This window comes from Chiloscyllium plagiosum, unplaced genomic scaffold, assembly GCF_037043375.1.
Source record: "Chiloscyllium plagiosum isolate Xiang-an unplaced genomic scaffold, Cpla_swu_hap1 HiC_scaffold_33, whole genome shotgun sequence".
Lineage (NCBI taxonomy): Eukaryota > Metazoa > Chordata > Chondrichthyes > Orectolobiformes > Hemiscylliidae > Chiloscyllium > Chiloscyllium plagiosum.
The window spans coordinates 14,374,496-14,390,752 of NW_028270171.1; the positions used below are offsets into that span (position 1 = coordinate 14,374,496).

General features: G+C 46.6%; 1 protein-coding gene across 2 annotated transcripts in view; it reads right to left on the reverse strand.

Annotated features, from left to right (window-relative positions):
• The window catches only part of LOC122541975 (complement C1q tumor necrosis factor-related protein 1-like), a 51,464-nt gene that overhangs the window by 22,180 nt on the left and 13,027 nt on the right, over positions 1-16,257 (reverse strand). The window lies entirely within an intron of this gene.

The following is a 16,257-nucleotide window of genomic DNA, read 5'->3' on the forward strand; positions in this document are numbered from 1 at the left end:
ACATCATTTCTTTTAAGATAACAGTCTATTTCTATTTTGCATATTTCTATTGAACCTGCCTTACCACACTCTCAGCATTTCATTCTGTACCCTAACCACTTGCTGTGAAAAGATATTTTTTCCTCATGTACTTCTGCATGTTTTGCCAATGACTTAGAATCCATTCAGCCCATTGAGTCCGCACCAACCCTCCGAAGAGCATTCCACCCAGTACCACTGCCCTATCCTATCGCCCAGCACTTCCCATGGCCAATCCACCTAGCTTGCACACCCCTGGACACAATGGGGCAATTTATCCCGGCCAATCCATGATACCTACACATCTCTGGGACAAAAGGGACCCACACAGACAAAGGGAAAATGTGCAAGCTCCACACAGACAATTACCTGAGACTGGAATCAAACCCAGGTCTCTGGCACTGAGGCAGCAGTGCTAACCACTCACCCACCATGCCAAGCTACTTACCCTCTTGTTCTCTACCCTTTCGTGAGTGGGAACTGCTTCACCCTAATCCCTCATGAGCTTGAACACTTTGATCAGATTGCCCCTCAGCCTTCTCTTCTCCCAGGAGAACAGTCTTAGATTAGAATAGATTACTTACAGTGTGGAAACAGGCCCTTCGGCCCAACAAGTCCACACCGCCCCGCCGAAGCGCAACCCACCCATACCCCTACATTTACCCCTTACCTAACACTACGGGCAATTTAGCATGGCCAATTCACCTGACTTGCACATCTTTGAACTGTGGGAGGAAACCGGAGCACCCGGAGAAAACCCACGCAGACACGGGGAGAACGTGCAAACTCCACACAGTCAGTCGCCTGAGGCGGGAATTGAACCCGGGTCTCTGGCGCTGTGAGGCAGCAGTGCTAACCACTGTGCCACCGTGCCGCCCACAATCTCTCCTCTTCTCCGATCTCTCCTCATCACTGACGTTCCTGTTCCTGAAACCATTCTCATCTGCACTCTCTCAATGCCTCCTTTCACATCCTTCCCAAAGTTCTGATACCCAGGAGTGCACCCAGTTCCACTGCTGAGGACAACCTGGTGTCTCATGCAAGTTCACCATCTCCTCCTTTGTACTTCATGTCCCTGTTAATAAAGTCCAGGATACTCGATGCTTTATTGATGGTGACCATAAGGTGGAGGTGCTGGAGTTGGTCTGGGGTGAAGAAAGTCAGAAGTCACATGACACCAGGTTATAGTCCAACAGGTTTATTTGAAATCACAAGCTTTCGGAGCGCTGCCCCTTCTTCAGGTAGAGTCACTTCACCTGACAAAGGAGCAGCGCATAGTTATAAGTCATCTCTTGGACAATTTACTGTATGAAAAGGTCCGTGAATGAGAATATTAGTGTGTCATGCATGAAGTTATGGAGGGCTACTGTTCATAGATAGCCAAGGATATCCACTGTTGTATCAGGAGGGGGATAACAATGTGGTAAATTGTGAAATAATTGTTGCAGATATTTTTGACATCTAACAGAACCAACATCAACTTATAATTTGGAGATGCCGGTGTTGGATTGGGTGGTTGTAGAGCTCTGAAAGCTAGTGCTTCCAAATGAACCTATTGGAGTATAACCTGGTGTTGTGTGATTTTAACTTCATCAACTTATACACAGTCTTTGGTATCAGAATGCCTCTTTTCGATCTAGACAACCAGGAGATGTGTTTTATTGGACTCTGAATTTAATTAAAGTTTTCTATTGGACAATGTTGTGATTCCAGCTGGTGGTAGCTGTGACTTGTGGGTGACATTTCGATCATGCTACTCGACATCTATCGACCTGAAGATTTCAGGTTGGCTGAGAGAGACCAGGAAGAGCCTGAGGCCTAGGTTCCTCGTACTTGATGTACTCTGACATGGTTAGCACTCACAGTGAGTCAATCTCCTGGCATCTGACTTAATTCCTGGCCTTAAATCATTCCATTTGATGTCACCATGCGCGTGGAGATGAAAGCAGTGTCCAGCTCATAAACAGAAGATGTTTTGAAATGGAATTTCTGTTGGCCCTTGGAATAGAGAATATTTTTAGAATCCACAAGCTTGATGAGTTTCTTACGATTTAAACTGTCAAACGAATTTGCTTTCTCCCAAAGCTTTGCATAAACGTAGAGACATAGAAGTTAGGAGCAGACGAAGGCCATTCAGCCCTTCAAGCCTGCTCCATTATTCAATTTGATCATGGCTTATTGACCTACACGGTCCTCTGTTCCCACTTGCTCTCTTCAATCCCTTTAGCCCTAAACACTATAGTTAACACCTTCTTGAAATGATTTAATGTTTTGGCCTCAATTACTTTCTGTTACAGAGTATTTCCACAGGCCCACCACTCTCTGAGTGAAGATAGTTCTTCTCATCTCAGTCCTGCCCCACATTCTTAGACTGTGACCTCCTGGTTCTGGACTCCCCAGTCATTGGGAATATCAGGAAGAAGAAAAACAGTTGCATGTGTATAACACCTTGACATTGTAAAGAGATAGTGTTACTGGGGTTAACATCCTGGACTTCACTCACTAAAGACTTTGTGAGTTTACTGACAACACATGATTGCAGCTGTTCAAGAAGGCAGCTCACCACCACCTTCTCACGGGCAACTACAGACAGGCAATAAACACTGCTCCAGATAGCAACATCAGGAGTTAATAAAAGAAATGGTAACTTTAGTCTAATCGCAGCTGCTAAGCATGAGTGAGAGGAGCTAGGTCCTAGTGACATCAGACTACATGGAACTGGAGCCCAAGTTATTAAGGCTCTGGATAAGATACCCTCTTTACCATCCTCTTCATATAGCAATATTCAAAGTCTCATTGTTCACTCACAAGAGTGTAGACTTCACATCAGAAAAAAGCATCTCACCAGGACAGTATTTTAGTATTTGAATGTTCGAAAAGATTCACAGCCACTGACAGAAGATTATTCATTCACCTTCTTCAACTTCAACTCATCTACGACTCAGCCAAGCATTTTGTTCACCCCCCCCCCCCCCCACCCCATGCTCATTGATCTACATCAGTCACCAACACGGGTTGAATTCCTGTTCTGGGCTGAGGTTACCACCTTCTCAAACACTGCCTGCACCTGAGCCATGGTCACCCTCAGGTTAAACCACCACCAGTTGCGTCTCTCTAATGAGAGAGCAGGCCTGTGGTCCTCTGGGACTACGGTGACTTTGTGGCCCTTAGTCTTCCAACATTGTCAATGAAACATTCCGACCCTCACATTTAAAACTCTCTGTGTTTTCATCCTCCTCCTTATCTCTGAAACCTCCTCTAGGTCCACATACCTTCCTGTTATCTGAGTGCCCCCCTGATTCTGACATCTGTACCTATGTTGCACCTGACCATTGATAGCTTAGCTTTGAATCACCTCAAATCCAACCTCTAGAAGATGAAGCTCCATCTTGCTTTCTTTCATCCTTCAAAACTCTCCATCTCCCTGACTAAACTTTTGTTCACTCGGACCTCCAGATTTTTGATCCCTCGTCTCTAACACAGAGTCATAGACATGGCCAGCACAGAAACAAACCCTTCAGTCCAAATTTCAGCATTTTTTGTTGGTGTAGTAGAATTGTTAGAACCAAAAAAAACCAAACTGATTTTGTTCACTGTCAATGCATGACACAACAATGGAATTGTCACACCATAAAATGTAGCAGCAGGAGTAGGCCATTCAGCCCATCGACTCTGCCCTGCCATTCAATGAGATCATGGCTGATCTGATAATTCTCAACTCCACTTTCCTGCTTTATTCCCCATAAACCTTGATTTCCTTACTCATGATTTTTGAAACTTGTTTTACTAGTGAGTTTTGAGAAGATTTGTAGCTCAGGTTGAGATTTTGACACTGGATGTAGGTTTGCTCGCTGAGCTGGAAGGTTCATTTTCAGACGTTTTGTCACCAAAGGCAGCAACATTTTCAATGAGCCTCCAGACAAAGCATTGCTGATGATTCCTGCTTTCTATTTATATGTCTCCATTCCTTTGGCTTGTTTTACTAGTCAACATGTTCAGAGATGTTATTACACACCTCACGAAAAGGTGGGACTTGAACTTGGGCCTTCTAAACAAGGGGTAGGGTCACTACCTCTGTGCCATAAGAGGTGCTCTCCCTTATATTTATTCATTTAACCCATCTTTCTAATCAGCCTATTCAGTGATGCTTTTTCACACCTATGGAGCAGATTGGACTTGAACCCAAGGCCTCCAGTTCCAGGTTTAGGGGTATTATCTCTGTGGCACAAGAGGGCCCCTTTCTTACTGTTTTTTTTTCCCTTACACTGGATGGCCACACATCTCTGGAGCATGTGGCACATGTACCTGGGTTCCCTGATCCAGGGTAGAGGCACAAAAGCCCTTACTTCCTGTTTTCAAGTAATTTTTAATCAACCTGTATACAGATTAGATTAGCCTACAGTGTAGAAGCAGGCCCTTCGGCCCAACAAGTCCACACCGACCCTCCGAAGGATAACCCACCCAAACCCATTCCCCTATATTTACCCTGACTAATGCACCTAGCACTATAGCCAATTGAGCATGGCCAATCCACCTGACCCACACATCTTTGGACTGTGAGAGGAAACTGGAGCACCCGGAAGAAACCCACACCGACAGTCACCCGAGGTTAGAATTGAACCCAGGTCCCTGGCGCTGTAAGGCTGCAGTGCTAACCACTGAGCCACCATGTTTTGCCCCAAATGTCAGGACACATCTGAGGAGCATGTGCGACTTGAACCCAGGCCTCCTGGTTAAGGCATAGGGACACTACCTCTGCGGCATGACAGGCCCCCTCCAATACTGATTAAATATCTACTTGATTGTTGACTGTTCATTGCAATCAATCTCTAAAAATCAATGTAACAACGCAAACACTCCCTTACACAATCCCTGTTAGGATTAATGAACACATTAAATTATCAACTGAGGTAAGGTCAGCTATAGAACACAAATTTCATTAAATTAATTTTGTGAAATTAAACTAAATTAGACTAAATTCAATTTGTTTCAGCTATAAGAACATTGTTGTTAAACTTGAGAAAGTGCAGAAAAGATTCACAAGGCTGTTGCCAGGGTTGGAGGGTTTGAGCTACAGGAAGAGGCTGAATAGGCTGGGGCTGTTTTCCCTGGGGCGTCGGAGGCTGAGGGATGACCTTATAGTGGTTTATAAAATCATGAGGGACATGGATAGGATAAATAATCAAGGTCTTTTTTCCCAGGGTAGGGGAGTCCAAAACTAGAGGACACAGGTTTAGGATGAGAGGGAAAAGATTTAAAAGGGACCTAAGGGGTAATTTTTTCACACAGAGGGTGGTGAGTGTATGGAATGAGCTGCCAGAAGAAGTGGTGGAGGCTGGTTTAAAAGGCACCTGGATGGATATATGAATAGGAAGGGTTTAAGAGGAATATGGGCCATATGCTGGCAAATAGGACAGGGTCAGATTGGAATGTCTGGTTGGCATGGACGAATTGGACTGAAGGGACTGTTTCCGTTGTTTGATTCTATTTCCAGCATCTGCAGTATTTTGCCTTAATTCAAGTGTCGCTTTTGTGCTGTTTATATTTTATGGTAGTTGAGACCAAAGAGAAATAGCCTTACCGAGTTGTAAAAGATGGTGTAAGGGCTTTCTTGTTTCGATGCCTGAGAGATTATATCAGTGGGCTGGGGAATATAAAGTTCAGGGGTCACTCTCGGAAATACAGGGCTGGTCAATTTGGACTGTGAGGAGGAGAAGTTAATTCAGTTAAAGGGTTATAAACTTGTGGAATTCTTAACCCCAGAGTGTTGTAGATGCTCCATTGTCAAGCAGACACTAGACTGAGAGTTTGTGTCACCCGGGTGAGGGGGGTTAGGAGAGCAGGTGATTGAGGGGTAGCGGGAGTGCGTGATGAGGACTGAGAGGGAAGCCCAGGATTAACTATGATCACATTGGCTAGCAGATTTAGCCTGACAGACTAAGTAGCCTACCGCGTGTTCCTATCTTCTGCTCTACATGTGATGCCCACATTGGTATCCCAGGATGCACTGGTAAATAAGCGTCATGTTTGATAGACACGGACACCTATTATTATAACTTCCCATCCTTTATCCCCTTACCAGCTCTCTGGAAAACTGCTATCACAGTGACTGGAGGAGAGTTAGGGAGAGGAAGATTGGCACATCCCTCCCAATGGTTTCTGACCTTTCTGTTACCATGGAAATGGTACAGTCAGTAGAGGAGTATAGACCAGGCCCTTGAGCTAATATGGGTTTTATGTATGGTTTGTAGCAACCTGCAAATGTGGCACAAACTGTCTGAGATAACTTAGTAAAGGGATGGTGTTAGCCTAGTGGTATTATCGCTAGACTATTGATTCAAGTAATGTTCCCTGACCCTAGTAATGTTCCAGGGACATGGATTTAAATCCTGTCATTGCAGATCATGCAGTTCAGATACAATAAATGTCTGGAATTAGTAATGATGACCATAAACCCATTGCCAATTTTTGGGAAAAAAAACCTTGTTCCCTTTTGGGAGGGAAACTACCATCCTTAACTCATCTGGCCAACACGTGACTCCAGGCCCACTGCAACACAGTTGACATATAACTACCCTCCAGGCAAATACAGACAGGCAATAACTGCTGGCCAAGCTAGTGACACCCACATCCCATGTGTGAATAAACAAAAAGAATGTATTGTGGGAAAAAACCCAAAACTTCACGTCAAAGAGACCTGAGGGGCAACTTTTTCACGCAGAGGGTGGTACGTGTATGGAATGAGCTGCCAGAAGCAGTGTTGGAGACTGGTACAATTACAACATTTAAGAGGCATTTGGATGGGTATATGAATAGGAAGGGTTTGGAAGGATATGGGCCGGGTGCTGGCAGGTGGGACTACATTGGGTTGGGATATCTGGTCGGCATGGACAGGTTGGACCGAAGGGTCTGTTTCCGTGCTGTACATCTCTATGACTCTAATTCATAATGACATAAATCACTTTTCGTACTGGTATGATGTCTTGACGTGCTGATTGGAAAATGAAATAGCTACACTGGAGTGCTCGCTTGTGCAAGACATCAGGGTTTACATTCAATCATCCTCATCTTTGGCTTCACTGTTGGGTGCCCATTTAACTCCTCCTACACGCAGTAAATAAAATAATGAACTGGGAATGAAGAGTGAGTCTAATGGGATCTGCTATTGGGGATCGTTGCCCTCTACATCATGAATACATTTTAGAAAAAGGAAATCTTCAACTGCTCTGTGACCTCCAGATCCACTGCAATGTGGTTGACCTTTCAGTGCCCTCTGAAATGACCTACCAAGCCTTTCAGATGGATCTAAGTCATGAGATGAATGAAATTGGACTGATGCAGGCATCAACCAAGACACTGTAAATAACATTAGTACATTCAGAACCTTCAAGGCTGCAAATTCCTCCTTACCATTGTCCAGGAGTTCATGCCAAAATTGGGAGAGCTGTCTCTCAGACGAATCAAGCAACAGCCTGACTGTGGGAGATTTATTATAACCAAAGCAGCCATCTTGTCACATATTAAAAGGGAAATACGTCAAGTGCTGGCAAATGGGACTAGATTAGATTGGGATATCTGGTCGGCATGGACGAGTTGGACCAAAGGGTCTGTTTCCATGCTGTGTATCTCTCTGACTCTGACTGAGCCCCCACCATTACCCCCACCAGTGGCCGCCGTTTATAGCTGGCAGTCTGCCATCAAACCGCTTCACTTGTTTTTAAATTCCCTTATTTCGCAGCTGCAGTCGCCTCTTCGTCCCCTCGCTTTTCTTTTCTGTGCTGGATCCTCTTGATGGGTCGCCCCTTTAGAGACTTCTTTGGTTCAGCTGCCTGGCTCTGCACTCCCGATCGGTTACTCTGTGCTTGCTGACTGTCACCTAAATATGAATTCTGATATTACCCTCATATGGCCTTTGTTAGGTCGGTTTTCAGGGACTTGCTGCTGATGTTTGTCTTTCTTCTATACAGCCCGGGTTTTCCGCTGTCTGGCATCTCCTTTTGTTCCCATTGTCCTGAAAACCCCCTGGTCGCTTGATGATTTATCCTCTATGCATGCGTATCTTCGTTTATTTCCCTGTTTGTTAGATCCCCTTGTTCCTGGCGATTTGTCATCCTTATATATTGCTGCGCTGAGTCTGGATGGTTTCTGCTTGCACCCACCTGCTTCTACCATTAGCACTATCTTCACTACGCCGGGCCCCTTGGTCGCACTCTCCAACGTCGCCTGCAGCTTTTAGATGATTTGCCACCTGTGCTATGGGCCCTCCACCCTTACCATGCGGGTTTAGTCCTTTCTGCCTCTCCACACACTGTTACTTTAAAGCTGGCACTCACCTACCGTCGGTCTGTCAGTATCCGCTCGCTCCCGCTGCTACCGAGGGCATTGGGCCTGTTATCACTTCCCTTTTAGACCAGGGCATTCTAGTTCCAATGCAAAGCCCCTGCAATGCCCCTATTTTGCACGGGCCTCAACCTGGCAAGCCTGACAAGTGGAGGTTTTTCCAGGATCTGTGGGCTGTCAGTTCTGTTGTTGTTCCTTGCTCCTCTGTAGTCCCTGACACTAATGCTATTCTCACTAATGCCCCTGCCTCAGCCATTTGTTTTTCCGTGGTCGACCTCTACTCTGCCTTTTTCTCTATTAAATTGTCCCCTGATAGTCAGTACCATTTTGCCTTTACTTTCGGTGGCCGTCAGTACACATGGACTTGGCTTCCCCAAGCGTACACGGAGAGCCCCATTGTTTATGCTTCTGCTGTTCAGCGGACCCTTGAGACCCTCCACATGCCTTGCAACTGTGTGCTTATTCAATACGCTGAGGATTTACTCGTTGCCTACGCTACACCTGATGCCTGCAGGCAAGGTACTGTTGCCCTGCTTCAGTGCTTGGCACAGGATGGCCACAAGGTTTCCTTGGCTAACATGCTGCTCTGCCAGCCCACTGTTCATTACTTGGGTGACTACTAGGACACTTGCTCCTGATCGCTTAAAGGCCATCGCAAATCTCCTTCCTCCCGCAACACATACTGAACTTATGTCATTTGTGGGGATGGTGAATTACAGCAGGCACTGGATTCCTGATCTTCGTGAGATTGATGCGTCTTTGAGAGAGGTGTCTTTGCCTAAGAACCCATCGAAACTATAGCGGACCCCTGAACTGACACAGGCTTTTGAACGTTTGAACTCTGCACTGAGCTATGTACCTGCTTCGGATCTTCCGGATTATTCATAGCCGTTTCAACTACATGTTGCTGAGAGGGAGGGTTATGCTTCTGGAATTCTGATGCAGATACATAGGGATCTCCGGCGCCCTGTAGCGTTTTACTCTGTCCAGTTGTCACCTGTTGGAAGGGGAATGCTGGCGTGTTTGCGAGCTGTGGCGGCTGCCTCAGTCCTGGTTGAAAAGTCTCCCCACCTTGTGCTGGATCACCCATGCATGGCTTTTGTTCCACATTCGGTCTCCCTCCTGCTGAATTCTGCAGGTACCCAACATTTCACTGCTTCCAGGCGTACAGGCGATGAGGTCATCCTACCATCCCAGTCTTTGAATCCCGCTCCCCTCCTTCCTATCACCGACTCCTTAGGGATTCCTGACCATGATTGTTTAAAGGTCATCAGTGATGCCATTACCCCCTCGCCCAGACCATTCTGAGACTCCTCTGCACAATTCTGATTGGTCCTTTTTACAGATGGCTCCTCCTACAGGCCTACAGACCACTTGACACTGGCAGACTATGCTGTCTGCACACCATCTAAGGTCCTTGAATCTTCAGCTCCCTCACGGTACTTCTGTGCAGGTAATTGAGCTTTTTGCTCTTACAAGGGCATGTCTTTTAGTTACTGGAAAGCCTGTTAACATTTATACTGATTCCCACTATGCTTTTAGATTGGTGCATACTTTTGGCACCTTCTGGAAGCATATGGGGGTTTCATCACCTCTTCAGGTAAACCTTTACAACACGGTCAGCTTATTAATAATCTTTTGGAGACCATTCTCCTCCCTTTAGCTGTGGCTGACATCAAATGGGCTGCACACAGGTCTGCTGGAGATAATGTCGCCTGTGGCAACGCCTTCATTGATATGGCTACCCAGGTGGCTGCTACTAATCCAAATAAGCTGGTTTTACGTACCCCCTAAGGTACGCCAGTTTCCCATTGTTCCTGACCTTATGAAAGGCATCTGTGATGCTCAGCAGGCGGCCCCTCAGTCTGAGCGCGCTCAGTGGGCTGATTGAGGTGCCACTGAATCTGAATCCCTTTATCTTCTTACACCTTCTGATGGCCGCATCATCTGCCCTAAGTCTCATCTACATGTCCTAGTCCTGGCCACTCATGGTCTCCAACATCTGCAGTCCTCACTTTTGCCATACAGTCACACATTTTTGGTATGCCACTGGCTTCACTCCTGCTGCTTGTGCATTGTAATCGCCTACAGAACAATAATGCTCAGCCACTGGCTGAAGTTTGATCATCTTCCTGTCCCTGCTAGCCCCTTTGTGAAACTGCAGATGGATTTTGCGCACATGCCAACAAGGCTGGTTTCCCACTCCTGACTGGCGATTGCTGATGTGTTCTCCAAATGGGTTGAGGCTTTTGCCACTAACAGGGATGATGCTAGGACAGCTGTTAAGTGTTTAATGAGTGATGTCATCCCTGGCTTTGGCATCCCTGGCTCTATTGACAGTGATTGGGGCACTCATTTCACTTCATCAGGTGTTAAGGCTATTTGTAAGGCACTGGGAATTTCCTGGCAACATCGTATTCCCTATCAACCACAGTCCTCGGTTATGGTGCAAAGGATGAATGCCACCCTTAAAACGGTCCTCACTAAGATAACACAGGATACTGGCTTACCCTGGCCTGAAGCACTGCCCCTTGCTCTTGATTCCATTCGGAATCAGGTTAACCGCACAACGGGCCTCACTCCTTCTGAGAGTTTAATGGGCAGACCCTGCCGACTGTGACTAGGCCTCCAGTGTTCTCCGCTGATGTGGCTCTCCTCCTGACATGGGAGTCTTCGATTGATTATACTAAGGCCCTTTCAGAACTTATCATTCAGAATCATGACATTGTCAAAGCGGCCACTCCTGTTCCAACCACTGATCCTTTCCAGCCAGGAGACTATGTTATGATTAAATGGTTTGAAAAGAACTCTCCCTCTCTCCTCGATGGAAAGGCCCATTCCTTGTCCTTCTGGTGACCCCAACTGCTCTCAAGATCGAGGGGAGAACAGAATGGACTCAAGCCACGCAGTTCAAGAGAGCACCACCCCAGGGGGGGAAATCTATTGATTCCCGCTACCAGCAAAGCCCATGACGCAGATGGCTCTGATTGATTGTTCTTACTGTGTTTTTTTGCTTTTGCTCATTTTTCTCATGTTGCTCTTTTCCGACTGGGGGCCTCAGTATGACATGGTGGCCTCCAGTGAGAAAGAATTGCATTTTCATACCTTTTTCTACATGACATATCTTCATGCACAGAAGGTCAGCCACTCTGGCTGCTGGGTTTGCGCACACATTCCTTTCCATTCAAAAGGTGGGATTCCCTCGAGGGCCGTAACTTTTAATGAACCGGACACTGCTGAGTGGTGGCAACATCGTTCAGCTGTTGCCATGACCTTTCGTATCACTCCTACCTTCCTGAAGCTGAGAGGTGCCCCCTCCACTTATGGGGACAACACTCGCTTCCGCTGGCAATCAGTGGGATGCAGGATGGACAGGACAGGTTTGAAGGCTGGGTCCAGCTGCACTATAATCTATCACGCACACACCCCCCACATCTCTCTTCCTTAACAAGGTCATAGACATGACTACACCCCTAGCAAGTACTGGCATTAAAAGTAAACATCCTTTGGATTGGCGACCTGGGGTCAGTAAATGCCTTTGATCCATCCTCCTTTCCACATCTGATTTCTAATCCACTATGGATGGCAGCATACTTATCCTCACTGTTCCCAACAGGACTGCCATTGATTCCTCTTTCACCACCTTTTGGATTGGTATCCAATGCGATAATTGGTTCGCTTTCAATGGCACTTGTTTCATTTGTGGCCAGAGGGCCTACCCCTGGCTGCCTGCCTCCTGGACTGGCAGCTGCCATCTTGGGTATATTGTCCCTTTCCTTTACCACTCCCACACTTCACCTTTCTAGACTTCAATGCCCCATAGAAGGAGAACTCTTACCTTTCAGCACCTTTTAACTAATTTCTCCCCTCCCTATGCACTTCAACTTGAGGTTGAGGTTCAGAGGATTGCCGCCATCACTCTGGAAGAGATTGCCAATGCCACTGCTTCCGCTTTTGTCCTTCTAAACACGGACATGGTGGCTGCCCGCACTCCAGAATTGCATGGCCCTCGGCTAGCGCTTGGCCGACTGTTGCACCTCCATCCCTGACTCCAGTGAAAACGACCATAGCTGCTAACATTCACAAGGAAGCTACCTCTCTCCATGACACTACCCCACACTGGGATCTTTGGACTTGGTTGGGTAGTTTGCTTGGCTCTTGGGCTTCTACACTTCTACAGGGCCTCGTAGTTCCCATTGCTGTTTTCGATTTGCTCTCCCTTATCATTATTTTCTTTAAACAATGCTGTACCCGTTTTGGGTCACTACTGATGCCAAATTCTCCTGTTTCATGGCCAGAGGGGCTACCCCTGGCTGCCTGTCTCCTGAACTGGCAGCTGGTACCTTGGGTATGTTGTGCCTTTCCTTTACTATTCCCACATTTCACCTTTTAAGGCTTCAATGCCCCGTAGGAGAGCTCGTACTGATGCCAAATTCCCATTTGTACCTTTTCCTGTTTCTAATGTTCCTCCACCAGTTGATGACTTAGTTGAGTCTCTCAGTTCTGATGTCCCTTTTTCTGACAGTTACCTGAACGTCCCTGAACTCCCACTGCCCGACAACCCCCCCCCCCCCCCCCCCCACCCCCGGGTCTGGTTATGTCCCTCCTTTTGCCAATTCCTCTGAACTGCCCTTCTAATTTGGGGGTAAAAAAAGGAAGGAATTGTGGGAGATTTGTTATAACCAAAGCAGCCATCTTGTCACATATTAAAACGCCTGGAATCCATTTTAAATCTCATATTAGTGGGTGCTTGTTAAGTTTGTACATACCCAGGCCCAGTGAGGTTGCTGACCTTGCAGCTGTACTCACACCTGATAGTATAGCTCTTTCCCAGCATGGGAATGCTCTTCTTTTACAAAATCTATTGTAATACTAACATTTGCTTATCGGCTCCTAACCAGACACTATGTGACTGAGACTACTGACTGGGCAGAGTGCCCATTTACTCATTATACTGCAATTAACAGTCTGCTCATTGTTAAATGATTGTAACCTATATAATCACGCAACTCTCTGTATCTCATCAGAGCGACTTGTGACCATTAGGTCAACTTATCTCTCCCCGAGAACTCATGAATAAACATTCAATAACTCAAGGTTTGTGTAGCGCGATTCATTTTCTTTAATGTAGACCGTCACTAGCGAGTCATCCACTGCAGAATTCTTTCCTATCCTCATTCCTGACACAGTCATACTCACAGGCAATGTCCCAAATACCCCATCCCTGGGTGTGTGTCCTGTCCCACTGACAGCAGTGTACAGACAAGGGGCAGGGAGTTTGCTCTATGAGCCTTCAACAAGAACTCCAGGCCTCAAGAAGTCTCATGGGAACCAGGTCAATTATGAGCAAGGAAACCTGCTGCTGATTACCCCATACTATTGTCCATCAGCTAATGGATCAGTACTCCTCCATGTTGAATACCACTTGGAGGATTTGAGAGGATTTCAAGGATGTAGAATGGATGAGGGATTTAATTATCCACCTGCAAGAGTGGCTCAGCCATAGCACTACTGATGGAGCTGGTCGGGTCCTAAAGGACATAGCTGCGAGACTGGGTCCAACAAGAGGGAACCAACAAGAGGGAAAACCATCCTCATCAATCAGATGAGTCTGTCCATGACAGTATTGCCAAGTGTGACAACTGTTCAATCCTTGTGGAGACAAAACTCACTTTCTCATTGAGGAGCGCCTCCTTCGTGTTGTGTGGCTCTATCACCGTGTGCTGAATGGGCCACACTTCAAACTGATCTAGCAACTCAAGACTGGACATCCACGAGCCACTGTAGGCCAGCAACAGCAGCAGAATTTCCTCCAGCACAACCTGTAACCTCATGGCCCGGCATATCCCCCACCCACTCCACCACTACCACCAAGCCAGGGGATCAACCCTGGTTCAATGGAGAGTGCAGGAGGGCATGCAGGAGCAGCACCAAGCATACCTAAAAATGAGGTGTCAACTTGGTGAAGCTACCAAACAGGACTACTTGCCAAACCGCATGAACAGCAAGTGACAGACAGAGCTAAGCGATCCCCAAAACCAATGGATCAGATCTAAGCTCTGAAGTCCTGCCACATCCAGTTGTGAATGGTAATGGGTAAACAAACAGTTCACTGGAGGAGGAAGCTCCTCAAATATTCCCATCCTCAACGATGAAAGAGCCTAGCTCATCTGTGCAAAAGATAAGGCTGAAGCTTTCACAGCAATCGTCAGCCAGAAGGGCCAAGTGGATGATGCATCCTGACCTCCTCCAGTGGTCCCAACCGTCACAGTTCCCGAGACTTCAGCCAATTCGATTCACTCCACATGATATCAAGAAACAGCTGGAGACACCTGATACTGTTAAGGCTATGGGCCCTCACAACATTCCGGCAAAGGTACTGAAGACTTGTGCTCCAGACCTAGCCACTCCCCTAGCCAAGCTGTTCCAGTACAGTTACAACACTGGCATCTACCCGACAATGTGGAAAATTGTCCAGGGATATCTTGTACATAAAAAGCAGAACAAATCCAACCTGACCAATTACTGCTCCATCAGTCTACTCTCCATCATCAGTAAAGTGATGGAAGGTATCATCAACTACCAACTGGACTAAATATTAACCTGCTCCGTGATGCTTAATTTGGGTTCTGCTAAGTTCATTTACCTCTTGATCTCACTACAGCCTTGATCCAAACCATGGAGAAAGAGCTCCACCCAAGAGTGCGAATGAAAGTAATTGCCATTGACATCAAGGAACACTTGACTGAGTGTGGTATCAAGGAGCCCTAGCTAAACTGGAGTCAATGGGAAAACCTTCTTGAGTTGAAGGCATATCTGGCACATAGGAAGATGGTCATGGTTGTTGGAGGTCAGTCATCTCAGCTCCAGGACATCTCTGCAGGAGTTCCTCAGGGCAGTATCCTAGGCCCAACCATCTTCAGCTGCTTCAGCAATGACCTTCCCTCCATCATAAGAAGTAGGGATGCTCATTGATGATTGCATAAGTCACAACTCTATGAGACAGTCCACGTGCAAATTCAGCAAGACCTGAATATCAATCAGGCCTGAACAATAAGTGGCAAATAATATTTGTGCCACACTATTGCCAAGTAATGACCACTTCTGATAAGAGACAATCCAATCATTGGCCCTTGACATTGAATGGTGAGTCCCCCACCATCAACATCCTGGGGGTTACTATCGACCAGAAACTGATTTGGATGAACCGTACAGATATACTGTGGTTACAAGGGCAGGCCAGAGAATTCTGTGTTGACTACCTCACCTCCTGATACTCATAACCTGTGCGCCATCAACAAGACACAAATCAGGAAGTTAATAATTGCTCTCTAATTGCCTGGTTGAGTGCAGCTCCCACAACACTCAGGAAGCTCAACATCATCCTGGACAAAGCAGCCCACTTGATTGGCACCCCATTGACCAACTTCCAGATTCACTCCTTTCGCCACCTGATGCACAGCGTGTACCATCTACAAGTTGCATTGTAGCAACTCACCAAGACTCCTTAGACAGCACCTTCCAAATCTCTGAGCTTTACCAACTGGAATGGCATTGTGGGTCAATGCACTGCAGTTGGACTGCAGCAGTTCAAGAAGGTAACTCACCACCACCTTCTCAAGGGCAAATAGGGATGGGCAATAAATGCTGGGCACAGCCAGTGATGCCCAAATCCCACAAAAATGAACAAATAAAAATAAACAGGGGTGGCAGTTACATCGGAATTCACCCTCTGCAAGACCCCCTCATCATCCTGACTCAGAAACGTATCTCTGTTCATTCAGTGTCACTGGATTTCCCTTAATCCTAGCAGCATTATGAGTTCACCTCCAGCAGCAAGTGGACTGCAGCAGTTCTGGAAGGCAGCATCCCACCACCTTCTCAAAAGGCAATTAAGGA